General features: G+C 38.5%; 1 pseudogene; it reads left to right on the top strand.

Annotated features, from left to right (window-relative positions):
* Nucleotides 1–7,042, top strand: LOC138915583 (large ribosomal subunit protein uL15m-like; annotated as a pseudogene).
* Nucleotides 7,043–7,419: the final 377 nt, after the last annotated feature.

Below are 7,419 nucleotides of genomic sequence, written 5' to 3'. Positions count from 1 at the left end.
GCGGGGCCGCAGCCGTAAAGCAGCGCCCCAGACCACGTGGGCTCCGACGCGGCCCGGTGCCCTTGGAGGCTCTTGCTGGGGGGTCATGGCAGGTTCGGTGCAGGGCAGTGGGTCCAGGGCTCTGGACCTGCTCCGGACCCTGCCCCGGGTTAGCCTGGCCAACTTAAAGCCGAATCCGGGCTCCAGGAAACTGGTAAGTGGCTGGTGGCGTTGCGGGCAAGCGCTGGCACACGGGGCGATGGAAGCGGCCCTGCACTGCCCGCGCTTTCCGGGGACTGCTTACTCCAGAGGGTATTGGGATGGAGGTAGGGTTTCTGAGTCCCTGTTCTCCTTAACTGCAGAGGAAAATCTTCTCGCGTGGTGTCAACTCGTAATACGGTTTATGCTTAAAAGCATAATTATGCTAGGGCGTAGGAGCGAAGTCGCACTGCAAAATGATTGTCCCGTTCAAAATTGGAATTAAAATGAAGGACTTTTCCAGTATAGCTTCATGGGAAAGAGTTGAATTGATTTATTCCGTTAGATGTCTCTTCAAATCACTAAATACAGCCAGAAAAGCTGTTAGGTGACGTACTGTAATTTTGAAAATCAGTTCGTTGCCTTCGTGAAGTGACAGGAAGTAAATTAAGAAAAATGTTTTCTTTATAAATTAATCTTTAAATAAAATAATGTATGGGTAGCAATGACATATTTACAATTCCAAAATAAAATTTCTTAACTATCATGTAAGCTTTGTTTGTTGTGGATGTTTAACTCTAGGTTTTTTTCCGTTCGAGCCTGTTGTAGAACCCTTATCCCCATCCCATCCTTGGAAGTTTGCCTTTGAAACACAGCTTGCACTTTGGTTGCAAGAATTAGGTACATCTTCAGAGGCAAAGATGCTGATTTAGAGTGTTTGGACGCTAGAGCAGCTAGGACAGTGCTTGGCACAAGGTAGTGTTAGCTAGTACTGGTTGGTTGGATGAATAAATGGTGTAACAAAAAATATACAACGAAAAGATGAGATACAGTTTATAAAAAGGCATCTGTAGATCATAAAACTTTGTTCTTTCCTTTAGGAAAGACGACCGAGGGGGCGGAGAAGAGGTAGAAGATGTGGCAGAGGCGACAGATAAAGGAGAACGACAGAGAGGAACCCGGCCCCGACTGGGCTTTGAGGGAGGCCAGACTCCATTTTACATACAAATCCCAAAATACGGGTTTAATGAAGGACATAGGTAGGTTGTTCTGCTTTTTAAAGTAGAAAGCCCTGTTTTTCGCTGAGAATCACCTAAAAAATAGCTTGGTAGAAATTGATAGTCACTTTGAAGCAAACTTTTGCCCCTGTTCCTCTGAAGCATCTTTAGTCGTGCAGTTAGTTTGGAATAGCAGGGAAAAAAGCCCAGACATTGAGACTGCAAAATGGAGATAATGATGCCTGCTCTCCTGGTTGTTTAGAGGCTTAGCAATAATATATATAAAAACCTGGCTCATTGTGATTACCCAATAAATGACAACTACCATGGTTACTTTGAGTTCCATTAATGCATAATTCAGATAGTGGGTTAAATTTTCCCCAAATTTGTTTGTTGATTTGTGTAAATGAGTGAAGTAAAATGCTTAAGAGGCAAAGTATTTTTAGCAAAATAAAGGAAATACTGGTTTTGTGTCGTTACCAAAAATCAAGCAGTATAACGTTTCTGTTGTAGTCAGGAGGGTCTTATTTTGTTACCATCTAAATTGTTGGAGGAAAATAGAGAACAAAACTTTTAAGTTGATTTGGAGAACTTAAGAGGAAGAGAGTTGAGTTTTCCAACTGTTACTTTCTTGTTTTGTAGCTTCAGACGCCGGTATCAGCCTTTGAGTCTCAACAGGCTGCAGTGTCTTATTGATTTGGGTCGAGTTGATCCTACTCAGCCTATTGACTTAACCCAGCTTGTCAATGGGAGAGGTGTGACCATCCAGCCATATAAAAGGGATTATGGTGTCCAGCTGGTAGAGGAGGTAAGTCTGGATTAGTATTTTTGGAGTTAGATAGGAGGCTATTTCTGATTTTCATATAATCTATACTCTGCCTCCTTTGTTTTTATCCCTTTTGAATTGTTATAACCATTACATAGTGGTGATTGTGTTTATACTCAGTTGTGGTTTTAGAAAGCCAGCATGATCACGTCGAGGGGCCTCTGATCCCATGGTCCGGGAATGCTCTTCTCCTGTGTGTCCGTTCAGCTTGTTCCCTCCCTCCCTTTGGTTCTCTGTTCAGATCTGATAATATCAGAAAGGTCTTTTTTGATTTTCTTTTATAAAGGAACACTCAGCCCCCACCCGCTTCCCCCACAGTCGTACTCTGTCTGCATTACTCTGCCCGAAGTATTTTTTCCTTTGAATATATGAACACCTGACATTTATTACTAAGTAATGCATTTATTTTTCACTGTCTTCCTCAGTGTGATGTAAGTTCTTTGAGAGCAGGTACTGTGATTCATTCCTATGTTTGCAATATTGGAAATATTGGCTCATGATAATAACTCAGTATTTATGGAAGAAAGGGATCAAATCCAATTCTAATCGCAGTAAAGGACTTTTCTATTTATAGAAATTGGCCAGGCATTTCATAAGCAAATAAACGTGCTGTTAATTAACTGCTCCTCCTCCTTGTTGTCAGTAATGTAACTGTGTGAGTAACTTAGTGTCCACTAGAGGGAGGCATATGTTTATGGAAAAACCTTTTAGATTCCTTTGAAAAAGTAAACCTTACGGATAAAGGATTTTCAAATAAGATGATTTGAAGATAGATTACCAAATATGCGATTAAGTCTCAGTATCCTACTCTGGGTGTATAAGGGAATGCACATGTAAATTGACATGGAAAAATCCGTGACCTCTTCAGCTGTTAAACTGCGCATCCCAGCAACTCACAGGTATGTGTCTATTAAACTAACAAAAATAATCCTGAAAACGACACCAGGGCAGTGGTTGTGTAAGTACAGTTCCACATCGTTTACAGCTCTGTAAATTGATTTCAGATTTGTAGTAAATAGTGGATAATAAGACTTTCTGATCCTTCAGCATAAAATTACCAATTTGGAAAGACATGTTTTCAAGGAAAAACAAAATAAACCTAACTGATAGAAAGACATTCCTAAAAATGCTTTTATAATACTTAAAATACTGAAACTAACCCCAATGTCCAAGGATGGGGAGTGGTCAAGCAATCTATGGAATAGTAATTAAAAATCACAAATTATAGGGGCTGGCCCTGTGGCCTAGTGGTTAAGTTTGGCGCCCTCCCCTTCTGTGGCCTGGGTTCAGTTCCTGGGTACAGACCCACACCACTCGTCGACGGCCATGCTCTGGCAGCAACCCGCAGACAAAATAGAGAAAGACGGGCAACAGATGTTAGCTCAGGGTGAATCTTCCTCAGCAGAAAAAAAAAAAAAATCACAAATAATATGGCAAGACCTTACTTTATTGAGTCAAACGTACCATAATTATTAAAATGCAGGTCGGTATCATAGATGGAAAAAGTGTATCTTAGAATTGATGGAATATTTTTTAAATATATTAAAGGTTCATAATTAATAAAAGGAACTTGATTGGGAGCCAGCTTGTTTCAACCACACCAAAATAGGAAAAAATTCTTATCACTACAAAAAGAATGGTAATGATGCCATCTTTTTATTTTTGTCAGAATCTGTTTTGAAATTAAAATATAGCACATCCTAACTAAAGTGATCAAAAGTAGAACTTAAAAAAGTTCAGGACTACATTTTTCAGTGTTGACCATGGTAGGGAAAGGTAAACTTATTTTCTGTCAGTTTAGAGGCTGTAGTAAAGTCAATAATGAATGCAAAGTGAATTTCTGTTGTCCTTTGCTCCCTTTTTTCTTAGAGGGGGTGACCCCTCCAAAGCTCAGATATTTTATTCTTTCGCTGATTCTAGCCCACTCGTCCCCCTCTTTAACCTTCTCTTGGCCTCTTGCTTGTTAAGGGATAGGAAGATAAGTCATGATCTGTATCCTACAGCATAATGTTGTGGTTAAGAACACATACTGTGGCTGGACTGTCTGGGTTAGAATCCTAGCTTTGTGATTTTGGGCAAGTTATTTAACCTATCTGTGCTTCAGTTTCCCCATCTGTGAAGTTGGTTTAGCAATAATTCTGTCATAGGGTTGTTATGAGGGTTAAACAGCCAACTATTACCGAAGTACTGGGAATGGGTGCTTATATTGGTGTCTACGAAATACATCAAGTGAAAATATAGTCATCTCTGCTCACAGGGAAGGAAAATTGGTAAAAGAAGGGGGCCTAGAAAATGTAAAAGAATTTGATGTTATTTGATAGGACCTGGAAGCAGAAGTCTTTGAAGTAGGAATTGCTGTTACATTGTGGGCATTTTGGAGGAGGAAACACAGTGTAAAAAGGAAGCTTGCCATAGTTAATTTACTTTTAGCCAAGCTAGCTACTCACAGACTATTTTGACGTGTTACAGGGTGCTGATACCTTTAAGGCGAAAGTTAATATTGAAGTACAGTTGGCTTCGGAAGTAGCCATTGCTGCATTCGAAGAGAGTGGTGGTGTCGTTACTACAGCCTTCTGTGATCCCAGAAGTCTGGGTAAGCTTGCTCCGCAGTCATTTTCTTCTCTCCCTTTGTCTCATGCTGGCTGCATGTGAGGATTGTAAAAGTCCTCATGGCTGTTTGACTTGCCGTTTGGACACCTCTGTTTTCTGTTTCAGGATTTCTTATTAGTGCTGTGGCTGGTGGGACTCTGTCCTCTGATAGACCTCAGCCAGTAGGTCATAAAAAGGTTTTGTTTTTGTTTTTGAACACAGGGCTTAAATACAATGTTACCTATGTCTAGAAACTCACTAATGGTTGGTAACCCAGGAGTAACTCTGACTTTCAAGATACAAACTTTTGAAAATTAAGCATTTCCATTTGTTTACTTAAAACAAGCTTATTTAATTAAAAGAGTTCTTGGAATTAAGTTCTCATCTTGGTCATATTTAAAAATTAATGATTATAAAATACCATTATTAAAAGAAAACCATCATGTAAATAAAATAGTCAACATTTGCCTTTCTCTTTTTTTAATTTAAAAATTGTTTTAGAAATTCTATGCAAACCTGTTCCATTCTTTCTGCGTGGACAACCCATTCCAAAACGAATGCTTGCACCTGAAGCACTGGTGCCGTATTATACTGATGCAAAGAATCGTGGTGACCTGGCGGATCCGGCCAAATTTCCTGAAGCAAGACTTGAACTCGCCCAGAAGTATGGTTATATTTTACCTGACGTTACTAAAGATGAACTCTTCAAAGTTACTACTCGAAAGGACCCAAGGCAGATTTTCTTTGGTCTTGCTCCTGGACGGGTGGTGAATATGGCAGATAAGAAAATCCTGAAACCTACAGAGGAGAATGTCCTCAAGTATTACAGCTCATGAATTCCCTTCCAAGAAAGCAGAGTTGGAAAAGAGGACTGGAAAAGGAGGCCATGCGATAAAACAAAGAATTGGTGCGGTCACTGTGTTTGAGTGATGTCTACGACCTGGCTCTCAATAATACTTTCATCTTGGTCATTGTATTATTTCTTATCATAGTCATTGTCAAGGAAAGTCTGCCTAGCAATGGCTTAAACAAATTAGTTTTTTTCTTATTTTTTATCACCTAAGAAGAATTGGTAGTGACGGTAATAGCCATAGCAGTTCAATAATCTTGCAGTTTCTGTATCTGCAATTCTCATGGCCTCTCCCCAAGACCCTAAGATGATCACCATGGCTCCAGTAAGAATAACCTTAAAGGGCAGGAAGAAGCGGGGAGAATGGTTCAAGCTATAGCTGCCCTGTTCATAAGGAAGCAAAAGTTTTCTCATGACCACCCCTTGCAGACTTTCATATACATCTTATTATCCATAGCTGTGTCATTTGATTCCCTCTAAGGGCAATGAGGCTGACGCACTGAGACTTAACTATGCCTGCCTCTACAGTTGGTAGATGGGAGAGGCAGAACATCCTTGGGGATGGAAATTGATTAGCCAACCACTAAGGACTGCCAACGTCATCAAAAAAGTTACTCATTCAGTATATATTTGTTGAATGTCAAGTATTCTAGGTTCTATTTAAATAACATAATATACATATATTTTATAGGGTACTTGATATTTACAAAATATATTTTTATAAATATAAAATAATTAAAAATACTTTAGAAAAGGTGCACTACTTCAAAAAAAGATCATAATAGAAGTTTTCAATGTACATTTTTTAAAATGTGCTTTCAAAAACTGTACCTAGGCATTCTGGAAAATGTAATGAAAACAGGTATTGCAGTTTGAATGGTACTACGCTAGAAAACAGAAGTAAATAGTTGTAGCAAAAACTTGTAGATATAAAGATGTTTCTGTGAGAACATAAAGGGCTGAGTACCCATAATGCACATGACAGAGGGTTTAACAATGTGCTGCCAGGCACCGTAGCTTTTATATACTCATTGATCCGTTGCTGCTGCTATTAAGTTGGTTTTTCTTACTAACGCAATAGGATAGACTTAGGGTAGATGATAATAACACATTGTGTTCTGTGAGAAAATATTGGGCCGTGGAAAAGAGAAAATTAAAAGGGGCGATTTAATTTTGAAGTTACATATATGATCCTGAAAGAGATAGAGAAACAACAGGAATAGTATTATCTTATAATAGCACATCTATTTATTTGGTAAATTTAAGACAACTGTTTAATAGTATCTTTATTATGTTCAAGATTATCATTATTATGTTTAAGATATTATTATTATGTTTTTAAGACATAATTTTCACTCTGAGCTCATTAGTAACAGTATAACAAAAGTTGAGGCAAATTCATTTTTGTTTTCAATCTGAAAAAAGTCACTTTTGGAAGTTTCAAGAATGGAAAAAGTGCTATAAATGTGTTTCATTAAATTGTTCTTTTAAAAATGTATTTTGAAAGTCTACAACAATGTATGAACACACCATTTTACTATTAATTTCTTCTCCTGTACATATCCGTGAGACCAGAATAAAAATGGACTATTTTCCTGGCTAGATATGCATTTATTTCATAAAGGAGCTCCTAATTGCGAAAATACTTGGGTGAAACCATCATCTGCATTCTCTGGATCCATTCCCAACGTCAGATGGAGAGACGAATGTGACTGGATTTCACCTGTTCAGCTTGTAACCCCAACCTTTGTCTCCACTTGGAATAAAGTTGTGTACTTTCGCTATCAAAAGGAACTTCCCATTCACCATCTGGCCCTTCAGCAGTCCCCTAAGCACTAAAAATAGAAGTAAGACTAAACGGGTGAAATTAATTTTAATGATTTGTTTTACTTAAGCCAGTATTTCCAAGTATTGTCATTTCAATATGTACGTAGTGTACACTTAGTAATGAGATATTTGATCTTCTTTTTTTGTACTAA

This window comes from Equus caballus, chromosome 9, assembly GCF_041296265.1.
Source record: "Equus caballus isolate H_3958 breed thoroughbred chromosome 9, TB-T2T, whole genome shotgun sequence".
NCBI lineage: Eukaryota > Metazoa > Chordata > Mammalia > Perissodactyla > Equidae > Equus > Equus caballus.
Note: the sequence above shows the minus strand (reverse complement) of the source record. Positions and strands in the feature narration are given on the sequence as shown.